General features: G+C 43.8%; 1 protein-coding gene across 5 annotated transcripts in view; it reads left to right on the top strand.

The window, feature by feature from the left end:
* The first annotated feature begins 2,159 nt into the window (after positions 1-2,159).
* FADS6 (fatty acid desaturase 6) overlaps positions 2,160-15,859 on the top strand; it is an 81,372-nt gene continuing 67,672 nt past the window's right edge. For 3 of the 5 annotated variants that reach the window (XM_028716822.2, XM_028716812.2, XM_077924177.1), the window contains exon 1: positions 3,586-3,738. The gene's annotated coding sequence lies outside the window, so the exon portion shown is untranslated. Of the gene's footprint in view, positions 2,855-3,141; positions 3,341-3,585; positions 3,739-15,859 lie in introns of those variants that run through there. The other 2 variants (XM_077924179.1, XM_077924178.1) reach the window with 2 other exon arrangements.

Genomic DNA, 15,859 nt, shown 5'->3' with positions numbered 1-15,859 from the left:
TGTTTGGCACATGCACACTAAAGCAAAGGAAACTAGCTATGGAAGTTTGAGTATCGGAAATTTAGTTCCGTTTTGATTTTTTTTGCACGTTAAGTTAACTTCCACATACTTTCTATAACATGCAAGCTTTGGACTTACAGGTTTTCCCAGTGAGACGTCTGAGTGAATGCCCTACTATGGCTCACTTCTTTATGCATGTGCAGTGACCTAGGGAAAATGGAAGATCAAAACCTTGCTCGCTGGTGTCCTGAAACACTGCAGGTGTTTTTGGGTTCTTCCCAAATTGAGCAATTACGATCTGCCTACTTGAGTATCCCCTGAAGTTTCAGCAGAAAGGTTTGCTTCCTTCCACAGAAATGTTGTGCAACCTTGCGGTGTGTTAATCAAGAATGTAGGTTATTCCACCCCCCGGGAGATGCTGCAATTCTGCGTGGTGGGTAAACTGATCGCAGAATACCGCCATCTGAATATCTTGTGCTCATCTCCTAGCGATGCTTAAATGTCTGGTGCATCTTTTGCCTTGGAACGTGGATCAGAGGACTGCTTGGTTTATCTCATTCTCAACAATTCCCTGATTCTGGGGTTCTTATGCTAAGCTATAGAAGCAGCCCAAACTGCTGGTTTTCTAAGTGGAAACTTGCTGCCAGCCCACTCTGACACTCCTGAAGATAAAGACTAAGGATATCACCAGGATTGTGATTTAGTTGGCATCCCGGTTTCAGAACAATATCCAACTGGCTCAAACTTCTCAAGAGAAACAGTATCACAGACAAAGGACTCAGCTACATTAGTAAAAAAACAACATTTTGAATTCGTTATAAACATGCAAGATGGCCCCAGAGAGCAAAAACAAACAAACAACGAAGCGATTTTTACATAGCTTTTTTCCCTCGTTTGTTATAACGATTCAATTTCTGACTTATTTATAGCATCCCCCCCCTGCCCCCCGTGTGTAGATCCACCCAAAGCAGACTTTGGGTATTATCAGCTGGAAAGTCGGGAAAATGATGCAACCAATCCCAATGGAAGAGAGGCTCTATGATGTAATATAGGAGGGAGAAGAGGGTTGTGGAAAAGGTTCCTATGACGAGAAAAGAAAAGCCAGGCTGAGATCATCAAAGGATTATGCAGCAAGATTTCAAAAAACTTTTCAAGTCAACAAACCAAAGTCAATCAATGTGAGACTTAGCAGGCCAGATTTTAAATCCACAAACTCTGGAGATTCATAGCTCTCTGTTCCACCCATTTTGAGACGATGCATGGCTGACCTACCAGCCTAACGTAGGGTTTTGTGGATATATGTTACCGCTGCATTAAAGAGCTCCATTTGTTAAGCTTGGCAATTCGTTTCCATTGGGGTGTAAGGACAGGTCAGCATGGCAAGAAGAGCCCAGGAGAAAGCCATCGAGAGAAGCCAGGAAGCGATGTCAATAGTACTACAGAAGCCACAAAATGAACAGCTCAGCTCAAGGTTTTTTTCCTCTCATGCCCAGACTAGGCAAACCTGTTTGGAGAGAATCGTAGGGATGTCAGAAGTTGGCAGCTATTCAGACTGCCTCACCTTGTGGGATACTCAAGAGAGGAAGAAAAGCTGCTGGATCTTGGAAAGACATCTTGCCATTGCCACTCCCACCAACACCAGAGTGGCTCTACAAATAAAGGGAGGCGGCAAAAACCATGGTGTACAGAGGACAGTAATGAAACCAGACATTCAGAACCAAAACGTCAAGTATTTATAAGAGGAATGTGCTGCTACAAACATAACCATAAGTAACAATAAATTTACACCGCCCCCCCCCCCTGGATTCTGGAGGCACATCAACTGTTCTAACCACTACAGGGCAAGGATAAAATCAGTCCACATAGGCAGCACACTTTTATCACTATTCTAGGTTAAGCATCTACTGGTTCAACTTACTTTATTTGAAAATGTATTTATTTAAAATCTGCTATACACTGAATTCTCTTGCAGTCTGATAACTGAGTTCACAAGGAGAGTGGTTGCTGGTTCACATTTCTTTTAGCACCCAGCTTTTATTTATGGCACCAATGGTTTATAAATCCAAGCTTATATCAAAGATTTATCGGACCCCAAAGAATCCTGGGAACTGTAGTTTGTTGAGGCTTATGAGATTTGTTAGGACACACCCCCCCCTTCCCGTCTGTCAAAACAAGGGGCTCTGTGCAGCTTAAAACAGGGCAGGTGAAAAAGAAACACCTAATCCAGCATGGTTATGTTCTTCAGCTAAATAGGCCTCATTGCTTTTCATTACACTAGTGTCTCATCCAAACTAGTATTTTCACAGCCCAGTGGAGCTGAAGCACTTGGATGAAAACCAGTTTATTCCAAACGTCTAATAAAGCTGAGATGAGCTTCAGCCTTTTCATTTGAGCATGAAGGGGTTGTGGATTTGCAGTCTGGAGGACCCTTAACATGGGTTCACTTCACAGAGCATATAACTCCCAATATCATTCCAACTTCACCGGTTTCCACTTGCTTCAGGCTCCTGCTGTGGACCTTCAAAAGCACTAAATCAGGAGTGGGGGTGTATTTGATTCTATGTATTTTTAAATTTCATTTCATGCTACTCAGAAGAAGAAGAAAACAACTTCACCATGTGCTAGACCTTCAGGGAGCAGAGTGTTTTTCTCACAGTATTATCTCTTCATTAGTCTGGTGCGATGGAAGCCACAAACAAAATGGAGTCACCTCCTTGGCATTCCACCTGTTTCCATCTGACTGGTTCAAGGGAGCACTGAGGTAGAACTCAGGCACTCAGCCCACGTTTCCAGACGCCTCGCTACATTTCCTGTGTGCCTTGGTTTCCTTATTCACAAAAACGAGAAAATCGAGGTATGTTGACGATTAATTGGTGCGTCTAGCAACAGTTGGTTCCACAGTCATGGGACTAGTGTTGTCACCATGGCATGAGCTGCTACTGGCTTATGAGATCTCCATTCACTCTAAGGGTGTGAGGGATATGCACCAAACCTGATATGCTCACAATAAAAGACCCAAATTCTAGGTGTTGCTCTTGTAATGCAGGGATGAGGAACTCTGTGGTGCCCCGGTTGCTGTCGGGCGACACCTCCCTCATACTTGACCACTGGCCATATTGGCTGGGGCTGCTGGGAGCTGGAATCCAACAACAACTGGAGGGCCACAATTTAGCCATCCCTCCCAGACTGTTTTGTCAGGGGGGAGGACAGGTCTGTAGTGATCTTGCTCCCAATCCCACCTTTATTTAGCAGTTCAGTAGGAAGGCGTGAAAAGAAGCTCTGCAATGATCCTTCCTGGCTTGAAATCAAGAGAAGTTTTAGAGGAAGGAAGCAGAATAATGTGAGTCAAGGAGAAGATGGAGCTTGGACCAAATCACTCCACCCTACATTGTTTTCAACCTGGGATGGGTTTCAGTATAGAATGGGTTTTTTTTTTTTAGGGGAGGGGCTGAGGAAACTGGTGATTAAGCAAAAGTGAATGCTTGTTGCATGGCACAAATCGGCTAGGGGCCTTGCATATTTTGCAGCAAGGAAAGGAAATCTCGGGCCTAGGAGACTGAGTGAAGCCCTCCAGGCCTCTTGACTCTTCCCACACCCTGTCCTTTGCTTGGCTGGAATGTGACAATGTACTAGCATTGCCCTAGTAGGATTCGTTGCGCTGGCTTCTTCTAGCGCAAAAGCTTCATTGAATCTGGCCCTAAGCATTTAAACAATAAAGGAAATCTGGTCTGGCTTTGGGTGAGTACAGTTGATCTTTTTCAAAGTGCAAAATTTTAGCATCTGTAAGATTAATTCTGTGGGTTATTTTATATGTGCCACTTCAAAACTGTAATAGGTGACGGTGTTGTGTACTATATCCTCTGCCCCCAAGGTTTATGACAGGACATAGTATGCCACTTAAAGTGTTGCAACATCCTTGCTTCTGATGCTTATTCTGCTAGCCCTAGGGAGGGACAAAAGGCTGGGCACTAATACCCATCCCTAACTCATATTGTGGTTTCTGAGATTTACCCTCTTTTAAGCTTTCCATGGCAGTCTTAAGAGCTAGAAACCTGGGATTATGTATCCTTTTTCTGTGATGAAACTGAGGAATCCTGATCTGCACAAATATTTCATTTGGGCGAGGGGGCAGCTGTGGAATCATGAAAGAAAAAAATGCATGCTTGAATCACCAGTTAAAACTGCAACTATGCAGCAAATAATATTTTCTTTTCTTTGTGGGCTATGCTAAATAAAAGTTGTGGCAGTAGGGGGGGGGAATGGTTTAAAAAGTGGTGGTACCAGTTTGGAGTTTTTACATAAATATGAGCGTTCCCAATTTTCAAATGAAGTGATAAAATCCATTGCAGATTATTGCCATGTGTATATTTGTCACCTCATCACTTTGATCGCATTTTGCAACTACCTGTAACACGCGTCTCTTTTAGAAGTAGTGTTGAGAGTCAAACCATTGCATTAGAATAAAAAAATACCTCATTTTATTTCTTCATAAACATGGGATCTACTTCATTGCCCAGGAAATGATTTTATCGCTCCAGAGCTTTGGAAGACCTGTGCTAGACCTGTATGGCTGCATTTTTACCATTTGGTTTTATTCTTGTTATTTTGCGGTTGATTGTGGTTTGTGAACTGCTTTGGTGTTTCTTCTTGAAAGGAAAGGCGGTATATAAATACATAATAATGAAAATAATGGGATCAGCGTTTGGCATCTCAAAACACCCATGGCTCCTTCATGTCATCTGGAAAAGAGCACTCTGATAGCTGGTCCTTTAACCTGGTCATCATTTCATATCCCCGGCACAGAGTTCCTATGTAATTCTCATCTTGGGTAGGCAAGGGGAGCCCATAATCTGATAGAACTGCAAGGATTTAAAACAAAAAAAATTCCTTCCAGTAGCACCTTAAAGACCAACTAAGTTAGTTCTTGGTATGAGCTTTCGTGCACACGAAAGCTCATACCAAGAACTAACTTAGTTGGTCTTTAAGGTGCTACTGGAAGGAATTTTTTTTGTTTTGACTATGGCAGACCAACACGGCTACCTATCTGCAAGGATTTAAAACTGCGTCCCCCTGCTCCATATTTTCATTGAGTCTCCAGCATGCCTCTGCAGCCGGGAGATCAGATTTGGAAATTAAGAGGCAATCTGGCACCTATGATACCTATGACAGGTATGCTTGGTATGATGACTCTGGGAGTTGACTTGCCAAATGTCACAAGGCTGAAACGTGGATACTGGCAGTCTCCTCCCTTCTCACAGATACTTACAGCTGGAAAATTATGGGCCAAAGCCAACAGAAGTCAACTGGGTGCTGGAGACCAGCTTACGAGAGAGTTAGCAAAACATGTGAAGGAAGGGAAGAGAAACTGGTACAATCTTATAGATCCCTCCTGCTAATTCTTTCAGGAGCAGGTGTGGGTTCTGGACATCTACCTGCTTTGGCCACTGAGACGCGACAGCAGAGAAGCTCAGCACCCTATTAAACCTTATTAAGCTGAATGGGAGTTACTCCCAACTATAAGTATACATGGATTGCAGCCTCAAGCACCTAAGATTGCCTGCTATGGGTAGCGCAGATCCATAAACGCCGCCTTACCTATCCGCCACACAGGAATGCAAGGGAGAACCAGCCACAGAACAAACAATGTGGAGCTGATGGGGATGGAGAGATGCCAGTTTTGTGCCTAAGAGCCTTTCAAGGAAACACAAATGCCTGAACCACTAATAGACACTTGGCATCCCAGCTAGAGTCACTGCATGTGCTCACCCTAGTCATTTTGGTGTCTCCTCCCTGTGACTCAGCCCTTGCTGATATCTAGCAACAGAGAGTGCTTCTAAGTTAATTACACCCATTGCAACTGGAAGTATTTGCACCAAGCTGGAGACTCTGGAAGAGTTCTTTCGGTCATGCAGAAGTGCCTGTGGTAAATCAAGCCACTCCCCTCCTCATTTGTTCCCAGGTCTACCTTCACGTGGCCATAGGGGTTTGGGCAACACACAGACCAAACATAGCTCATCAATGGACAATATACTTTAGTCCACGCTAGCAGATGAGTTAAAGTTTAACTGCTAAACCATATGCAAAGTTGGATAGAAGTTATGGCCCCACATCTTTCCCAAGCCCATAGTGTGGTCACTGGACATGCAGCTTAAGGTGCAATCTTGTGCCATCCTGTCCTTTCTAATCTTTTTAAAGGATCATAGGGCTTCTCCAAACATCCTTTTCATTGTGCTTGTGTTTGCGATAGTATTGGGGTAGAATCATAGCATTGCAGATGTTTTGTTATGTTTTTATATGTCCTGGAAGCTGCCCAGAGTGGCTGGGGAAACCCAGCAAGGTGGGTGGGGTATAACAACAACAACAACAACAACAACAACAACAACAGTTGTTGTTGGAAGTGACCCCAAGGGTCATCTAGTCCAACCCCCTGCAATGCAGGAATCTCAGCTATAGCATCCGTGACAGATGGCGTAGGTATATGCGATCTTGCTTTCAGTCCTATTTGTGCCTGCAAATGTTTCGGGGCAGGCATACTGCCTCATTTTGTGTCTGCTGAAATCCTGTAATTTTTCATACCACAAATATTCTGGCTTATTTATTTATTTTGTCCCATTTTTATTGTGCTATATAGTGGTACCTTGGTTCTCAAATGCCTTGGTACTCAAACCCAAACAGTGCTAACCCAGAGGTAAGTGTTCCGGTTTGCGAACTTTTTCCGGAAGCTGAACATACTCCGTTTTGAGTGTTAACGCTTCTGATTTGAGTGCCACACTTCCGCTTTGAGCGTTACTCTGAGGTCTGTCTGTTTTTGCTATTTATTTTACGTTTTTGTGACTTTTTTGTTTTGTTTTGTTTTGTTTTTGTGACTGTGTGGAACTCAGTTCAGCTACTGATTGATTGATTGATTGATTGTGTGACTGCAGTACGTTGTTTATTGCTTTCATTTTATGGATCAACGGACTCGTTAGAGAGTAAAATTCATGTTAAATTGCCGTTCTAGAGGTTGTTTTTAAAAGTCTGGAATGGATTAATCTGTTTTGCATTACTTTCTTTGGGAAAGCATGCCTTGGTTTTGGAATGCTTTGGTTTTGGAACGGACTTCCGGAACGGATTAAGTTTGAGAACCAAGGTACCACTGTAGTGCAAAAGTGCCTGTCCGGATGGCTATAAAGCAGTAACACAGAGGAAGCATAGCAGAGCAGCTAATAAAACAGAACAATGTGCGGATGGTCCAGAGTAAATCCACCACTAATGCACAATTATTGCATCAGTGGCGTGTCACAGAAGACACCAGCAAAAAAGGCAAACACATACAAGGCAGGAGGGGCCCTGAGACTGGCTGACTGAGATGGGGAGATAATGTTTAACGGTGAGGAAGCCAAGGTTGCAATTTTATGCATGCTTGCTTGGGTCAGTATCAGCCTCACTGCAGAAATTAACAGGTAATAAACATTGTGTAAATGGAATAAAGTGCTGCCTGTAGGCAGCGTAAGATTTACCTGCAAGGCTGTTGTCCTGAAAACATTAGTGTGCAATTTACTTCTACTGAAGCTAGTTATTTCGGATCGCAAATAATTAACTGGAAGACATAGCCATCAAGGAGACTTATAACCCACTTCCTTTCTGCAAAATTGGGACCCACAAGGAAATTAAACAGGACATCTGGCATTTAAGACATCTTATGGGAAAGGTGTTGCCCTAAACGTTTTATGAATCTTGCTGTGATGCTCTGAAGCTGCTTACTTAGAGTGTCAAACATTTGAACTTTTCACTCCCAAGCAACAATGCTTCACACACCCACCCCTGCCCCATTTCTTCTTTTCTTGGGAAAAATAGTTGTGGTCACCATTCTGCTTTTATGCCTCCATGTTTTACTAACTAATAACAATTTTAGTCTCTCTCTCTCTCCCTGTGGTATTTATTGCACTCTTAGTTATCTACCTAAATGGCTTCAAAGCTGTCTGCTTTGCAAGACAAATAAGAAAGGAAGGATAAAAGCCAGAGGGAAATGTGTGGACTACAAGCAAGCCTGCATGACATTGAGGCCTCTTCAAGCAAAAACCATTTATTCAGCAGTCATCCTGATTTGTTTCCAAAGAGGTTGGAAGACACAGGTGTTATCCCACACTTTCTGGTTCATTTCCCCATCACTTGCCTTACAGCAAAAAGCATGAACTTTTTGGGAAGAAGTTTTGTTGCACAATTCCTAACCTCAACTACCATTGCACAACCTGAATTTGCTGGTCTGTGACTGGATTCCATCCCAAAATAGCGGTAGTTTGGAAGCACCCGTACTGTACATTCTATTGAAATAAATGAGAGCTTTGCAGAAAATAAAATAAGACCTATGTATGGTGAAACAAAGAGGAATGAAGCCTGAAAATCCACTTGCTGGATTGCAGACATAACATTAATGGTGAAGGAATTATATACAACAGCTCTATAAACTACAAGGAAGGGAAAAGTACCGATAAACCTCTCTGCCTGAAATTTTGGACAAATATCCTTGCACAACACTAAGATCCAATAAAGATCTAAATTCCAATCTATGTTCTGCATGTAATTTTGAGTAGACAGAAGTTGTAGCCATGGAATCAAGTTGCTATCTATTTCAAAGAGTGACTCCATTTTCTCAGTTACATTATGGATTATTATGGCCTTATATTATTGTTTATTTTATTTATTGAATTTGTATACCACCCTATACCCAGAAGTCTCAGGGTGGTTCACAGAACAAAATCAAAATATAAAACCACAAAATATATAACCCCCCCATTTTAAAAGGGCATAGGATGTCAATCAAAACATGCAAAGGCCTGGTTAAAAAGGAACATTTTTGCCTGGTGCTTAAAGGTGTATAAGGAAGTCACCAGACGAACTTCCCTGGAAAGAGCATTCCACAGACGGGAAGCCACTGCAGAGAAGGCCTCTTCTTGTGTTACCATCCTAGGAGGCTCACAAAGAATTATAGATATTTCAGGATGGAGATAGTCAAGAGATTCTTCTCCTGTCCTCCTCAAAGAGAGTTGAAGATAGCAGAGTAAAACCATTGATGCTCACAGTTGCACTCACTGGTTTTCCTCCCTGGCATTTAGGCTCAGGATATCATCATGATCATCATCATCAGGCACTTGCCAAGGTCTACACCCCTGCAGAGAGCCCATCATCAATGCTAAGAGCCTCCTGGCCTTGCTACTCTTTCATCTCTGGCTCTACCTAATCATTGGTCCTCTTTGGATATTTAAGCAGCAGGAATGAAGCAGCAACCATTTCTCTTGAGTCCAGAGGGTGAGGACAAGCAAAGGGGCAGAGATGTTTAAAGTGGGTCAACTCAGAAAAGAAAAGAGAAAGGTTGGCTGAAGGCATCTTGGCCAAACCTGGAGCTGGCACTGACACCGCTATTGCCTCTGGCCAAATGAGCTTTCAGCGCTTCAAAGCCCTGCTGAACATCTTTGACCAGAGGCGATAGAAGGAGGAGGAGTGGGGTGGGAAATAAGTGCATGTGCCATTGACAACCTATCAATCACATCAAATCACATCACCTCCACCTGGTCTACAATCCCAGACAGATATCTGTCTGATATTTTCAGTTCATGTTTTTTTGAGCAGAAACTAACTGACCACCCCAACATGGCTCCAACATGCACTTAGATCAAGTTTCAACCAGTTAAAGAGATGAACTATTGACTTCTGTGGCACATTATTTCAGGGTGAAACCCAACTTGTACATGTGACAAATTAGCTGGATGACTGTTTTGCTGCACAGCCACTACTAATGCCCAGTGATCTTCCTGTGTGATGAGGACCAAGGCAGAATTATGGTTATGTTACTCATTCACTCCTAGAGTTCAAAGATGGGTAAGGCACAAAAAAGCACAGAGACTTCAAACGAGAACGACAACAACTTTCAGGAGGTGGCAGAGGAAGGCACAGGAATACCATCAACAAGCTAAACCAAATACTAGTAGCTCAGAACCTATTTAACATCCCATATTTTCCAGTCTCATCAGCTAGAGAAGGCAGAACAAGAGGAAACCCTTTAAAACGCAAGCAGTACATTATTTAATGGTAAACTTCAGCATGCCAGAACTCTTTTTTGCTGTTCTTGATCTTGCATATTCCAAGCTCCACTTTAAAAAAAAAAAGGCGATAAAGAAGTTATCCTGCTTCACTTACTTTGCTCCATCATCACTCTTCTTTATGTTCCCCTGATGTGTGCTGGTTATCCCTACAGAAGTGATGTACCGAGGTCTGTTGCTTGCAGTAGGCGTATCAAGTAGTAAGTGGGATAAGAAGAAAGCACAGGTGTTTGTCTTCAATCCAGGCTGAGTAGACGATCCAGGAAGCTGTTTGATGATGCAGCACCGGGCAACTGAGAGCAGAATGACTCTGGCAGGTGCTTCTATATAGCACTTTTAATCCTGATGAGATTCCCTGCCTCCTGAACCACAGCCCCACCCCTTTCCATGACCTGCAGAACTCCTAGTTGGTGCAAGTTGGCTGTGATTGGGCAAACCAGTTGAGAATTCTCTCCCATCTTCCTTCTACACTGAAATGGAGAGGGGGGGGGAAGGAATTGTGAAATAAAGTACTTACTGCTTTTCTGGGTGGTGTCTAGATAAGAACTCTGCCCATTGATGCAAAGGGAACTTCACCCTGGAGCAGATCAGATTTATTGTAGAAAGTAATGTTAAAACACACTGGCTTCTGTCACTAGGTCCTCTTGTTCTGCTCTGACTCTGAAATGGGTATTACTCACCTATAAGAAATTAAGCATCATTTTCTTTTCTTCTATTTTGTGCTGAACTGGTTATAGAAATTTGATTGACTTGAACTGAAACGATTTCAGCCAGGTGGAATCCAAATAAGAGCAAGCTTCATTTGAAATTATATTGGATGTTTTTATGACAGGTTTTTGGATTTTCTTGTTAGCCATTTTGAATATATGGCCTCCATGGATGTGGGGTACAAATCTATTAATGAATAAATAATAAAACCCTATTACTAATTTCAGTTTTTCATGGGGGTGGGGCGGTGGCAGTAGAGAAACTCTACATCTGGGTGGATGACTTTGCAGCTCTCTGGGTATTGTTGGACTCAATTAAACAACCTCTGGAGGGCCGCTGAAAACAGCCACCTTTTAACAACTATGTGAAACTAGAGCCAATATTTACTCTTTATTGTTTAAAGTTGAGCTGAAGCCCAAATGGCAAGGAGCTGGCTTTGCAACAAAAGGGAATTTCTCTGTCGATATGATAATCTCCCATTGATTAAAGCAAAAGGCTTCTGGAGAGTGCATTTCAGGCAACAAGGAACCACACACAGCAAAAACAGCCCTTTTTATTTTGCTACTTGGGCATGCATTTCCTCTGAGCACCAGCTGGGAAAGTGTGTGCCACCGCAAATGTCCTCTGCAAAATCTTCCCAGCCACAGATCTTGCCCAGTCCTATCCTATCCTGCCCCCATATGCAGTGAGAACTGGAAAGTTCACTTTCAGCCAGGGTGGGGAACCTGTGGCCCTCCAGATGTTGTTGCTCTCCAATGCCCATCAGCCTCCACCAGCATGGCCAGTAGTCAGAATAATGGGAGCTGTAGGGGGAGGCCACAGGTCCCCTGTCTCTGCACTTAAAAAGCAAGTTTGAGGCTTGCTTCAGTTCCATTTGTTCTTGCTTCTTTATACCGCTAGAGGTCAGTAAGGAGCTTGAGCTGGGCCAGGGCTTACCTGCATTCCCAGGTTTGGCCACAACGAAATAACAGCATGACCAACTACAATATGACACCTGACCAGCCCACACACATCTGAGGCTGCATAGATCCTATACATTTAAATCACTGCCCTCAAAGAATTCTGGGAACTGTAGTTCACACCCACGCACAAAACTATATTTCCCAGACCCTTAGCAAACTACAGATCCCCGGATTCTTGAGTGTGTGAACGCCCTCTGAATGTGCATGTGTGTGCACAACTACATGTTACTCATGTATAGATGGCTTCAGCTCCAGTATCTCACTTTTTTGAGGATTACAAAGTAGCAGTGCTTTTTTCTGGAGGTACGCAGGGGTATGCATACCCCTAAACATTTTGCGAATCTTTGTACTTTTGTCCATTTACTGTATTTATTTTCCCCAATTTGAACTATAAAATGGTGATTTCCTTGAGTCAAAATGAGAGTACCCCTAAACATTTTTTTAAAAAAAAACACTGCAAAGTAGTATTCCGTTTCTAAAATGAAAAGTGCTAAGCCTACATGATCATAGCAGTAAAGGTAAAGGTACCCCTGCCCATACGGGCCAGTCTTGCCAGACTCTGGGGTTGTGCGCCCATCTCACTCAAGAGGCCGGGGGCCAGCGCTGTCCGGAGACACTTTCTGGGTCACGTGGCCAGCGTGACATCGCTGCTCTGGCGAGCCAGAGCCGCACACCGAACACCGTTTACCTTCCCGCTAGTAAGCGGTCCCTATTTATCTACTTGCACCCGGGGGTGCTTTCGAACTGCTAGGTTGGCAGGCGCTGGGACCGAGCAACGGGAGCGCACCCCGCCGCGGGGATTCGAACCGCCGACCTTTCGATCGGCAAGCCCTAGGCGCTGAGGCTTTTACCCACAGCGCCACCCGCGTCCCCCTGATCATAGCAGTAGTATCAGTCAATTCTTTATTGCAGTCCAAAGACCCAAAAGGATAGTGGTAGTAATAATTCGTTGATTTATTCTCTTTGTATGGTTCTTTGATGACATAAGCTCTTGGAGGGTTCGTGTGTTCTCTGGTACCAGTACAAACCACTGAAATTTATATAACGCTTTTCTTTCTTTTTTTAGATTTATATACCACCCTTCATCAAAAGATTAAAATACAAGATAAAAACGCAAATAGTTAAAACAGAAACAGCAAAACAGAAACAACTAAATTTTTTAAGTGTTCAAAGTTCTTCACACACATTAAGGGAGCCTGTGGTGCAATGGGTCAGTGTGTCTGGCTGTTAACTAGAAGGCTGGTGGTTTGAGCCCACCAAGACATGGCTGTCAGTAGGATTCCTGCATTGCAGGGGGTTGGACTGGATGACCCTCAGGGTCCCTTCCAACTCTGCAATTCTATGGTTCTATTATCCTGGTAAACCGTACCAAGGCCCTATATGTGGGGTGCTACTGGTTCCTGTTCTGGGCTTGGTGCTGTCCAACATTTTTATAAATGATTTGGATGAAGGAATTGAGGGAATACTCATTAAAACTGCAGATGACACCAAACTGGGAGGGGTGGCTAATACCTCAGAAGATAGAATCAGGATTCAAGAACAGGCTGTTTTTAAAAATAATGTCAGGGCTTTTTTCTGTTACAGTACTCACCAACACGGAGTACCAGCCAGCCAGTCAGTCAGTCAGTCAGTCAGTCTCTCTGTCTCTGTCTCTGTCTCTGTCTCTCTTACTGTCCATGGCAGCCATTTTCTGCTGTCACCCAAATAACTTTTATCAGTATACGACTGTCAGCACCTCAGTTTTTACAAGGTGTAGACCAGGCCTGAACCATTACTCTGACGTGGTAGAAAGTGCAGCATTCACGATGTGGGTTCTGCGCCAGTGGGAATTGCTCAAACAACCTCTTCAAAACACAGAAAAGTAAGGAAAGAATGCAGAGAAACCGCAAGTTACACATTTCTATTTTTTTTAAAAAAGCAATTCTGAGTAGTTGCTTGGGGACATTTTGAGCAGGTAAGGACATATTTAAATTTGGCTCCTTCTAGAGAATCATTTCGAAATTGTGTGCCTCATTCACAAAAGCCAGAAGAAAAACATTTCATTACCTTCTTAATTTCCCTTTTACCCTGTTTGCCTACTGAACTAGCAAAATTCTTGCTCAATAGCAGGCGTACAGGGCAGCCCTTTGCATTATTAACTTAGCAGTACATCTGTTGAAATTCGTTTTGGCCCAAATGGTCGTCTCCCCCAACCTCCAAGTTAAAAAAAAGAGAGGGGTGCCTTGTTAGGCACCAAGGGGATGGAGAACCTGATGCCCATGGATGCCACCATTGGGGGTCCCAGTCCTAGTTCATCCTTCCTTGAACGGGTGTTTTGGTCCAGACTACAACTCCCAAAATCCTTTCCCATTCCCTGTGCTGGTCACACAACTGATGGGTGTTGGAAAGCAGAATGTCTGAAGGGGCACTAGATTTGAGCACCACCATGGTAATTTTAAGGGATGCGGGTGGCGCTGTGGGTTAAACCACAGAGCCTAGGGCTTGACGATCAGAAGGTCGGTGGTTCAAATCCCTGCGACGGGGTGAGGTCCCATTGCTTGGTCCCTGCTCCTGCCAACCTAGCAGTTCGCAAGCACATCAAAATGTAAGTAGATAAATAGGTACCGCTCCAGCGGGAAGGTAAACGGCGTTTCCGTGCACTGCTCTGGTTCGTCAGAAGCGGCTTAGTCATGCTGGCCACATGACCCAGAAGCTGTACGCCGGCTCCCTCGGCCAATAAAGCGAGATGAGCACCACAGCCCCAGAGTCGGTCACGACTGGACCTAATGGCCCTTTACCTTTACCTATGGTGATTTTTAGGATGCGGGTGGCGCTGTGGGTAAAACCTCAGCGCCTAGGACTTGCCGATCACATGGTCGGTGGTTCGAATCACCGCGGCGGGGTGCGCTCCCGTCGTTCGGTCCCAGCGCCTGCCAACCTAGCAGTTTGAAAGCACCCCCGGGTGCAAGTAGATAAATAGGGACCGCTTACCAGTGGGAAGGTAAACAGCGTTCCATGTGCTGCGCTGGCTCGCCAGATGCAGCTTGTCACGCTGGCCACGTGACCCGGAAGTTTCTGCGGACAGCACTGGCTCCCGGCCTCTAGAGTGAGATGAGCGCACAACCCTAGAGTCTGTCAAGACTGGCCCGTACGGGCAGGGGTACCTTTACCTATGGTGATTTTAGAAAGCGAAAAAGAAAAGCTACCGGGGGGGGGGGAGGTGCTAAAACATGTTTTCATGGGAAATCACTGTTGAGAACAATTAAATTTAAATATGCACTCAGAAGAAAAAGGATGTGGTGGAATGCTGCTGGAAAAGTTTTGGAATGATTTGCTGGGCGTGGGAAAAGGGCCCAGAGGAATGAGGAAAGGTGAGAGGGACAAGGGATTTTCTCTCCAGCATCATTGAAAGGAGTTGACAAATAGGGGCAGAGGAGGTGATGACTGGCTAAACCCTGGTGTAATTTATTCCGCAATAGATCTCCTCTTCTGGACAGTGTTCATTCCTTACAGGATTCTCCCGTAATATAAGCAAGGCAATAAGAGCTGATGATCAATCCCTATGGCACCACACAGCATTTATTAAAACATATTGAGCTGGGAGACACTAAACGTTACATCATATGCATCCTGTATGTATGTTTACTCAGAATTTAAGCCTCACTGCACTGCAGGAGTGCCTTTTCTGAGATGATATTTACTAAGTGTATGATCCACGGAAGTTAAGCCCATGCTTAATTCTCTACCACTGAAATCAATTGAAGTTTTAAAAAAACACTTTGACTGCACAGGTTGATTTCCAGTTGAATGCCTACAGGCAGGGCCTGTTTTTATTTTTGTAACATGTCAATTATAAGTTTAAGTGTCCTATGAATAATTAAAGATAAGCATTCATAGAATTAGCATCTTAATTTACAATGCAAGATGGAGATGTGTATACATGACACTGGACACATGAACTGATTTGTCTGTTTTCAGACCGTTGCTAGCTTGTAGGTGGGATCCAATAACAAACGAGAAAATTCACATTGCACAATTAAAGTGGATTTGGTTCTCTTGCACAACAAATCCACCTTTTCTTTTAATAGACTTTTTGCTGTAAGGAAAGTGGTGGGAAAATGTGCTGGAATG

The sequence above is a fragment of the Podarcis muralis genome, chromosome 2 (genome assembly GCF_964188315.1).
Source record: "Podarcis muralis chromosome 2, rPodMur119.hap1.1, whole genome shotgun sequence".
Taxonomy (NCBI): Eukaryota; Metazoa; Chordata; class Lepidosauria; order Squamata; family Lacertidae; genus Podarcis; species Podarcis muralis.
The sequence above is the reverse complement of the archived record's forward strand: the minus strand, read 5'-3'. Positions and strand labels throughout refer to the sequence as shown.